The 9,733-nt window shown below is 41.1% G+C and overlaps 1 long non-coding RNA gene across 1 annotated transcript; it reads left to right on the forward strand.

Moving 5' to 3' along the window:
- The first annotated feature begins 1,072 nt into the window (after nt 1-1,072).
- Nucleotides 1,073-9,330, forward strand: LOC136406800 (uncharacterized). Its single transcript, XR_010751709.1, has 4 exons — nt 1,073-2,056; nt 2,557-2,750; nt 4,768-5,009; nt 6,329-9,330. It is a non-coding gene; the product is annotated as an uncharacterized lncRNA (long non-coding RNA).
- Nucleotides 9,331-9,733: the final 403 nt, after the last annotated feature.

Below are 9,733 nucleotides of genomic sequence, written 5' to 3' on the forward strand. Positions count from 1 at the left end.
CACGTTTAGCAGGCACTGAGCACACTGCCAACACAGACATTGCCATTTCATTCTCTGGTTGCAGAAACTGAGACTGACAAAGAGTAAGTGGTGTGTCCATCTTGGAAGAGATTGACTCATCTCAGAAGCTATCTACCAGGGTTAGCGACCAGTCCTCTTGACTCTGTAGTCCTGTTTTTAATTGCTGTTGTTTGTTTGTTTACTTGCTTGTTTTCTGTTTGCTTTTTTCCAACCGAGTCAGGGGCATACCAGGAGAGGCTGTGCTTATGCAATTCAGCGCTTCTCCAGCCTTGTGTCATGTTGGACTCTCGGGCCACTCACACTTTGTGTAAACAAAGCTGTCCTGGTCATGACAAACTTTCGCTAGTGTGGAAACAGTTACCGCGATTCAGAGCCAGAAGTCACAGGAGCTCCCAGAGATGGCTGCACTGGAGGTGTGAGGTTTGGGAGATGTCCTTCTATCATGGGCAGCTTTTTTTTTTTTTTTTTTTTTACAGAGAAATGCACTCTGCCCTTCCACAGTAGCCAACCTTAGGTTTTCTTTTCTTTCTTTTTTTCTTTTCAGCCTCCAGAAGAGCAGCTGTTCAACATAAAGAATAGTTAGGATTGGAAAAGTATTAGGAAGCCTTTTTTTTTTTTTTTAATGGGGCTATCTGCTTCTACTTGCTCTTTGAAAAAAGTCAATGAATTTGATTTTTAGACAGTCAGTTCCTTAAGCCTGAAAATATTCATTGACATACTGTGGGCAGACGAAGTCCACCCTTCCAGCCCTCATTGACTGAGGTTAGCTAGATACTGTCAGGTCCAGAACGTTTTGTGGTAAAAACAGCACCCAGGAGCTGCCATGAACTAGCAGTGGATGGCTGCAAATGGGACAGAGGTCTAAGCAGAGGATTTTTTCTTTTTCTTTCTTTCTTTCTTTTTTTTTTTTTGAGACAACGTGACTCTTCTCAGAAACAGATACAAATTCTGTAACAAAATCCACTGGACCAGTAGAAATCCATAGAGATGCTGTCATAATTTGGAACTTTATACCTTGTAACTTAATATTTTGTCCCAAGATTCATGCTGAAAAAATTTTTATAAGTGATTGGTTATGAAATTCATTGCTAAGTCGGCCTCCTTCTGGGGCTGGTGGGCAGGGAACCCAGTCAGTTCTGATGGATTATAGAGAAGTGAACCTGGGATGGAGGCTGGGGAGAATTTGGTCCAAAGCACATACCTTGGAGGCTCACATATTCCAGCTCCTACCCAGAGATTCACATGCAATTTTACTCCCTTATAGAGAAGGGTTCAGGCCCCTCAAATGCAAGTCTGTCTTCACACTGTGACTTGTTAACCTCTTCCTTTAGTCAATAGTTTCAAATTTATTTCATGCCATCATTATTTCTGTGGCCCAGACATGCCAATGGGATATCAGTATTATTTCTATGAGAATTTTATTTCATCATGAAGATTTCAGGCAAATTATTTAACAGCTTTCTGCTCACCAAGGAATCTCTGGCAAACGGGACAGAGACCATATAATCCAGGGAAGGGAGGAGGGCACTAACTTTCATTGCACTCTTCCTAAATCAGATGCTTTACATAGATTAAGAGGAATTCATCCTAGGCAATAGTCCTGTGAGGACTGACAAAGAAAGGAAAACTTATGGAGGTTGAAAAAGTTATCCAAGGTCTCAAGACCAGATTTTAAAAGCAGGCAGACAGAAGGCCAACGTCTACAGTCTTTCCACTTACAAAGCACCGGCTTTCAAATGCAGAATGCCGTAACTCTTAGACCAGCTCCTGAGGTCTGCACACCAGCCAGGGAAGAAGGGACAGCAGCCACGTAGTATCTGGGAGTCAGGAAGAGCCCATAAGAGCTCTTGGGAGCCCTAAATAAACCAGATTCCCAACAACTCAAGACTAGTCTTCCTCCTCCTGGATGCAGTTCTCCTTTGCTTGGATGGAAAGGACGGTCTGACATTGGTACAACAGGAGCCTAACCTTCTGTTCAGGGCTGCAGCTTGAAGGTCTCACTTTGAATGATCCAAGCCCTCACCTAGCTATCAAGGTATGTAGGGCTGACTTGTCACCTTCAGCCTATACCAGGGAACAGCCAGATGGCATTCAGGCTGATTCTGTGTCGCTGACTGACTAATCTGCCCAGGTACAAGAGTAAACAGAAAGCTTGGGGACACCATATGTCCCTGACTCATCATGCTTGCCAGAATCACCATAATTCTACATGGCATATGCTGTCCTGGGCCAAGGTGAGAGGTGGGTCAGAGGAAATGTTTCTTGAAATTGAAGGCTGAATGATTAGAAACATAAAGGCATATATAGGGAGTGTGCATCTGTTAATCATATCCTGACGGACTTTTTGTTTGTTTGTTTGTTTGTTTTAAATGGGCTTTGTTTCCAGTGTTCACTTTGTCACCCCTTCCAGCACTGCCACTTGCAGGCCCTCGGAGATGTGCACTGAATGCAAGTGTTGAATTCTTAATTCATTTTCTTTGAAAACTAGTCTAGAGTTTCACCCTAAATTGAAAATTATGTGCTTTACACTTTCAGCACTTCTCAGTTTGGACCAGCAACTTTTGAAGTACTTAAGAGCCCCAACCTTTCCAGTGCTTCATAGTCATTTAAGATTTTGAGACTGTGATTGACTGTGGGAAAGAAACTGCAGAAAGGAAACCACAGATAAGGAGGTCTACCGTACTTGATTCGGCATTGGGAAACTTTTAAGTATAGTTGAAAGAACTTGGGTATGTAAATCTGCTCTTTCAATTGTAAAATAAAATCTAAATACACAGCAACTACATCTGATGTGAATCTGGTATTTGTATTGAGATGCACACTAAGTGTAAACTTCACCCTAGATTTCTGTTAGTTTATACAAAAAAAGAATGTGAAGTATTCCATAAATACTTTTATATTGATTATACATTAAAATTATGCTATTTTGGATGTATTGATTTGAATAAAATACATAAAATTAATTTTATCCATGTATTTTTACTTTGTTATGTAGTTTCTAGAAAATGTCTAATATATATACTTAAGTATATATTATATAAATATGTGTTATATATAATATATATTTACACATTATATATGATTATACAATATATAGCTATGTGGCTTGTGTTATATATCAATTGGACAGCACTGATCTACAAAGGAAGCTTCAATAAATACCAAATAATCCACATACACAGATCCTACTCTCTGATCGTAATGAAATAAAATAAGATTAGTAACAACAACGAGAAAGCTTTAAACATCTCCTTGGTCCATTAAAAAATTTACTACGTGGTCATTGGGGTTAAGAGGAAAATTTAAAATGACAAAATATTTAAAATAAAACAAAAAACGCAAGTGTCAAATGTCAACTTTTGTGCTCCATAGTTAAAGTAGCACTTGAAGTTTTGTATAGTTTTTAATGCATTAATAGTAGGCAAAGTATATTAAAAACCAAAGACCAAAGAGCATAATTAAATATATTAGGAAAAAAACAAAAATAATAACAGAATAAAAGCAAAGCAACAACAAGGAAGGACATAAAAAAGGTAAGATGGGAAATCAACAAAAGAGCCCAAATTCCTACTAAAATAGGATGCTTTGAAAAGTAAGAGGATAATGGTGCGCATGAAACCCTACACACTCATATATTTTGAAACTAGATTAAATGGGGAGTAAAGAGGAACAAATACATACCCCAGCCAGGTGGGATATAAAACTGAGAGGCAAGGAAAAGTGGTTATCAAGGGAATGGGGGTGGGGGAAAGGAGGGTAAAGAGGTTCAAGTATACCTGATGGGAAAGGATTTGACTTTGGGTGATGGGCACACAATACAATCAAGACTTCAAACGCTATAGAGATGTTCACCTAATACCTATGTACTCTTCCTGATCAATGTCACCCCATTGAATTTAATTTCTAAGTTAAAAGATTTAGTTTGAATGGGCAATGTCACAAAGAAAAACAGTGATCCTGACTAGAGGAATCCAAAGAGGGGAAGCTGGCATGAATCAAAGGAGGCAGCCCACTCCCTGAAACACACCTTCAGGGCAGACTGCACCATGCACCTCCTGAGGGCTCTGCGTGCGTCCCTCACCGCACAGGGGCTGCATGCGAGTGGGTGCTATGTCAGCGTCTTGGAAGCCAGAATGCAGACGGAGGGTAAAGGGGAAGTAAAAACGTAAAGTAAACCAAGAGAGGGATCATGTGCGCACCTGAGGTGTTACAGCCTGGATATTGTTAATATTTCAGTTCTTTGCACTTGGGGAGATGTATAACGTTCTTTTCAATGTTTTAAAGAACTTTTGGGTGATTGTCCCAGCCCATGTCTTTCTCCCTCTTTCTGGCATTCTAAAAACATGCTAACACAAAATTTAAGTATGTCACTTCCCAATGGTTTGTCTTGTTCTTTAGTTTCTAAATAGAAAGCTCCTTAGAACTGAAATGGCTTTTATTTCCCCAGGATACATTCTTGTGCTTAGATGTTCACTAAATCAGTAGTGCTTAGGGGTTATTGATTGATTCTATATGACAACACTTGATGCTAAGTAGTGATACTGAAGACTAGATGTGTGTGTGTGTGTGTGGGGGGAGTTCAGAGAGAGAGACAGAGAGAGAGAGAGAGAGAGAGAGAGAGACTAAGGGAGATAAACTTTCTTGGCTTCCGTAGATGCAATAAAAAAGACTAATATTGGGCTTATCTGCTGGTCACAGTATCTTAATTTTATAGCTGAAATGATCTGATTTATAAATTAAATGCAGCACTTGCTCAGTGAGCTTGGGTGAGCCATGCAACACCCAGAAAAGAAGATAGAGACATCTGAACTGTCTGAAATACCCAACTGATCAAGACATCGCTGTTTACCTCACATATCTGATAATGACTAAACCACCTTTGTGCTGGGCCTGTCTGCCCCTCCGCATCAGCTGCAAGGCCTCTATCTTTGTCTGCACACAGAGGAGAGGAGCAGCAGGTTGGAGCCTCAGGCTCAGTTGATCTCCAGGTGTGTTTCCATTGGTTGCAAGGGCCAGGTTGAGCTTGATTTGCTTCAGTACATAAAGATAAGAAGCTAAGGGCCCCTTCCGAAAGCAAACAAGTTTAATTTGCACCACCACCTCCCATGATTCACTGGATGGAATTTATGATGGTGTTAACCCTTTTCCACAAAAGTAGCAAATGAATCAGTCTTAATAAGAAACAAATTCACAGCAGATGCTCATTGAAACCCACAGGGGAAATTTCACTGAGAAGGCCATTGCCCCTCCACAGGGTCCCCCAGAAGTAGGAGTACAGACTGGCTAAGATCTTTTAAGGAGAAGCAACTCCAAGTACTAACAAAACAAGTCTTTGCATGTGCCAAGACCTGCCGGCCTCTCTCAGCAGTGGGAATTCAGACAAAACTTCAGGAATGCTTTGCGGGCAGCTGTGGCGCATTCAAAGCAGAAAAATGGCCTAATCTTTGCAAAACCAACAAAGATAAGCAATAGCTTTAGCTGGGTTGAAATTAGCCAACACACTGCTACACAATGTCCTTGTGACCATTATCCAGGCTCTGACCGCCGAATGGCACCGCTCAAGTATGCTGGCAATGTTTAACAAACCATCTGTCTTGTACCTGTTCCCACTGAACAGGAGCCTTTGTCTGAACCCTGGCCCCATCCAGCATGTCTGCCGTCTGCTCGCCAGCCAGTGAAACCTCCTGGTTGCATTAATTTCACAAGCCCCTGGCTGTGGTTTGCTGTTCGCAGAGTGGCTCCAGTGGAGGCCAAACTTGAAAAGGGGGCTAAGAATCTTGTCTCTGTCCATCTAATACTTTACATACCACCCTATGTGTAAAAAGCCTTCTTGCTTATTTGATTTTTCCTTGCATTTTCTTCTTTTAGAGGAATTTCAACATTCATTCAAAAGTACCTATTGGTGCTTTTATTTTTTACTTTGGCCAATTGCTCTTAAATTAGAACCACTCACTCTCTCATATATATTTTTTATTCCTCAGTGAAAGATTTTCTGCTGAAATATCATACTTTCAGGACCTTACTGATGTTTATGTAAGTGACAAGGTAAAACATTTGAACTTAATATTTTCACAGGTCTAAAATAATCAGATATTGGCATTTTCATCTGATTCAATATATATATATATATGTTTCTTGGTAAAATTGCCCATTTTATCTAAAGGTACAGGTGTGAGATAACTAAACCAATATATGGTTTTATTTTGTAAAAAAGAAAAAAATCATTTATAAAGCAAAATTCTCTTTTCAGAATTTATTTCTCCTGCTTTGCTCAGAAGTAAAATGTCCCCATCTTTTTTTCCCTCAGATGTCACAATATCCATATAATTACGATGATCTCAGGCACACCTTCAAACAACAATGGAGGGAATCCTCTTCGAAGCTGAAGTCATCTTTGAAACTCACCCATCAAGCCCTTACACCAGCGGACTGGAGACTGGAACCTGGACACCAGACACCTCCCTCGCTTGGACTCCCCAGACAAGAGATTCTTATCTATTAAAGGGACTACATTTGGCAAGAGACAAACACAGGGTTAGATGCATGAGGGGGCTCCAAAACAGGTAGAGTATAAAGTTGAAAAGAGTTCTGTATTTAAAAATCTTTGAGTATAGGTTTACAGCTCTGAGTAAGGGAAACACAGAGTTAGTGAAGCTACTGTAACAGCCATAACCTGCACGCCTGTTTGCATACTTACCACTGTCATTCTAAGTTTGCCCACCCTTGGAAGCGCCCACTTCTGCGTTATAGCAGCTCTTTGGTAATGTTAATTTCATTGTTCTCCCAGGGACGTCCTAAGCACAGTGTTGTCTTTAGAGAAGAGAGATTCTCATAGGTATGTTGTCATTCCAGAATAAGTTTAGAAAACAAAACATTTAAAGCAGCAGCATAACAAATGTTGTTCTTAAAGTCTTACTGAAGCCAGAAAGGAAAGCAGAAAGTGTGTGTGTGTATGTGTGTGTGTGTGTGTGTGTGTGTGAGCGTGTGTGTGTGTGAGTGTGTGTGTGTGTGAGTGTGTGTGTGAGTGTGTGTGTGTGTGAGTGTGTGAGTGTGTGTGTGTGTGAGTGTGTGTGTGAGTGTGTGTGTGTGTGTGTGAGTGTGAGTGTGTGTGTGTGTGTGTGTGTTTCTCTTTAGATTCTAACCATCAGGGTTTCTAAGCCAAAGGAAACAGATGAGGGAGGGTTCTGCCAGATCGGTGGCCCCGGTACAGGCTTGAAGAAAGAGAAATTTCTTTATATTTTTAATCTCATCTTTTAATTTCAATTTAATATCATGCGTAATATGTTTTGTAAGGTAACCTAATATTCGATGCATTCTACATTAATACATTTTAATACAATATATTGTTCATTAAACAATAATGTATATTTTATGATATAGAAACATTAATACAATTATATATAAATACTTATATGTATAATTTACTCATGAATATATTCGTTCCCCTGCCACCTGGACTGTACCCACTTTGGCTGTGGCGAGCAGTGCTGCTGTGGCATTCACGCACACGGGCTTGTCTGAACCCCTGCTCTCAGTTCTCTTAGAGTGGAGCTGCTCAGTTGTGTAGTAATTCTATTTTCAATGTTTGAGGAACCACCAGACTGCCTTCCACAGGAGCTGCATGCACCCTTTTACTTTCCCACTAGCCAGGTACAAATGCCAATTTCTCCACATCCTCCTAAACATTCATATTCCTTTTCTAAAAATATGTATGGCCCTTTTGGTGGGTGTGAACAAGTATCTCATTGTGCTTTTGATGTGCATGTTCCAGGAAACATTTTTGCTCATAGGACCTTTGGAATGAATGTCAAGAACAAGGATACCTTAATAGGGTCCTTCTTCCTGAAGGACATCATTGCCAGTGGGAGAAGGAGTGGCAGCTGTGTACCCAACTGTAAGGGGAAAAAAAGAAGAGGTGTTAACTCCATACAGAGAGGGGAGAAGGTCCCTGAGCCCAGAGACTGGAGATGGCCAGGCTTTGGGAACTGAGGGGAAAGAACGTATTGCCTGTAGATGACCTCGTAGTGGGCCAGACTCTTAAAATCCTAATGACTGGAAAGGCACAGAAGTGTGTTCTGAGTCCCCAGGCCAACGGGGCCATCCTGATGCAAGAGCAGGCAGGAACTCATAGAACACAGCAAGATCTTGGGCATGGAAGGAGCAGGTGGGAAGTGTGGGTGCAAAATACATCAGCAGATGTACAAATACATGTTATCCTGGAGCAATGCTTGTTTGTAAGCCTGCAAAGCCTCTCCTCTGCCTTGAGTGTGAATGGTGAGGCTTATCTTGGTCATACTTTAGAATCACCTGGGGAACTTCAAAGCTCCCAATAGCCAAGCAAACAAAATCAGACACACTATGCATGGGACACAGTGTTAGTGTCTTACTGTTCTCCAGGTGATTCCAATGGACAGAGAAGAATGAGAAAAGTAGAATTTTAAGTTTATAATAGTAGATTTAAAAAGCAGACCTTATAGATTGTTGTTTTGATTATAAAAGAAATAAGTGCATGCTATAGAAATTTGGATGGAATGAAGATGTTGACAGAAAATGCCACTTGTAACCTCATGGCCTGTGGCTGCTGTACATGACTCAGCCTAAGCCCTGTTTGGAGCTCCATTTTTGGAAGGGTAGACAGGGTTGGCAGCCAGAGCAGGGCTTTGGTCCTGAGGACACACAGGATGTGATGGATTTTCTGGATCCCAGCACTGTGGCGGGCACGGAGAGAGCTGCACTCAATAAATGTGTGTAGGGTGACTGAATGGAAGCAGAAAGGCATGAATTCATGAAAAGCAGTCCAAGACACGGTCCCTGCCCTCTAGGAACCTACAAAAGGGCTGTTGAATAGGCATTACAATGACAATAATCAGATGGCAATAATAGTTCCTGCTTCGGTGGCTCTGTGTGTCTGTGCACGCAGCCCCGCAGCCAGGGAAACCAGGGGAGAGTTTTTGAAAACTCTGTTTGGTAGCTATGGCTTCTCTTATCTTTATTAATGCCCTGCAAGGCACTGACACATTGCCCTGGTTGGATAAAACAGGTAAATAGGTGCAGAGCAAAGCCCAACAAAACAGGTTGCTAGCGGTACCCAGAACCCACCTGATGGTCACAGAGAGGTCAGTGAGAGAGGAGAAAACTCTGCCTCTCAGATAGGAGTTATTCTGTTGCTTGTTTGCTTCTTTGTTTAATAAAAGTTTCCTAAGTTCTCTGGCCTACAGATAAATTACCATATTTCCCCATGTATAAGATGCTCCTGTGTATAAGATGCACCTTAACTTTGGGGCTCAAAATTTGAAAAAAAAAATAAAGTGTTACACAAAGTTATTAAACTCAAGTTTTATTTATCATAAAATTCATACAACTCCTCATCACTGTCAAAACTCCCATCCATTAGCTTGTCCTCATCTGTGTCCGATGACAAATCACTGTCTTCATATACTGCCTTGTCCTCAGTTCCATCTATGGCATTTGAAATGCCACAACCACTGTTATAAGACACACCCAGCTTTTAGGCCCCAAATTCTTCAAAAAAAAAAAAAAAAAAGGTGAGTTTTATACATGGGGAAATAGAGTAAGTAAGTTGATAAGCTGATAGCATTTTCCAATTAAAGCTTCCTCTTCTGAAATGGTAGGTGTGCTACAAAGAACACTTCCAGGCCCTGGCCGGTTGGCTCAGTGGTAGAGCGTCGGCCTGGCGTGCGGGGGACCCGGG

The sequence above is a fragment of the Saccopteryx leptura genome, chromosome 5 (genome assembly GCF_036850995.1).
Source record: "Saccopteryx leptura isolate mSacLep1 chromosome 5, mSacLep1_pri_phased_curated, whole genome shotgun sequence".
Taxonomy (NCBI): Eukaryota; Metazoa; Chordata; class Mammalia; order Chiroptera; family Emballonuridae; genus Saccopteryx; species Saccopteryx leptura.